The sequence below is a fragment of the Nematolebias whitei genome, chromosome 2 (assembly GCF_014905685.2).
Source record: "Nematolebias whitei isolate Nwh7 chromosome 2, NemWhi1, whole genome shotgun sequence".
Lineage (NCBI taxonomy): Eukaryota > Metazoa > Chordata > Actinopteri > Cyprinodontiformes > Rivulidae > Nematolebias > Nematolebias whitei.
The window spans coordinates 26,158,432-26,159,177 of record NC_056499.1 but is presented as its reverse complement, the minus strand read 5'-3'; positions in this window follow the sequence as shown (position 1 = coordinate 26,159,177).

The window sequence follows — 746 nt, the reverse complement described above, 5'->3', positions numbered from 1 at the left end:
TAACAGTCTCTGTCCATCTGGTAGATTTGAGGTCATCTGGTTCACTACAATGACATTTCTTCTTCAGTAAACATTTAGCTGACCGAAGCCTCAACTTTCACACACTTACGACAGCTTGCTCATTTCAGACAGAAAATCAAGAAAGTCATATTCAGGTGATTTCTTCTCTGAATGAGGACCAAAAATCATTACTTACTGTTTATGTAAAATAAAAATTAGTAGTTCTTTTCAACCTGTAAAGCATTGAGTGAACTAACACAATTTGATTATCAAAACATTTGTAAGACAGTAATAATTATAGAGGAATGTCTTTTCTGCTTGATTAATTCAAGAAAGAAAGTTCATCAGATGGTTCAGACTTATTCAGATCAATGATAATAACAGTCTCTGTCCATCTGGTATATTTGAGGTCATCTGGTTCACTACACTCCACAAGCTCAGATGTTTGCACTGGGCCAGGGGTCATTTAAAATGGAGTGTGGCAAAATGGAAGACTGTTCTGTGGTCAGATGAGTCACAATTTGAAGTTCTTTATGGAACACTGGGGCGCCATGTCATCCGGACCAGAGAGGACAAGGATAGCCCAAGTTGTTATCAACGCTACGTTCAGAAGCCTGCATCACTGATGGTATGGGGTTGCATGAGCACTTGTGGCATGGGCAGCTTGCATGTCTGGAAAGGCACCATTAATGCAGAGAACTATGTTCAGGTTCTAGAACAACATATGCTCCCATCTAGACGTCATC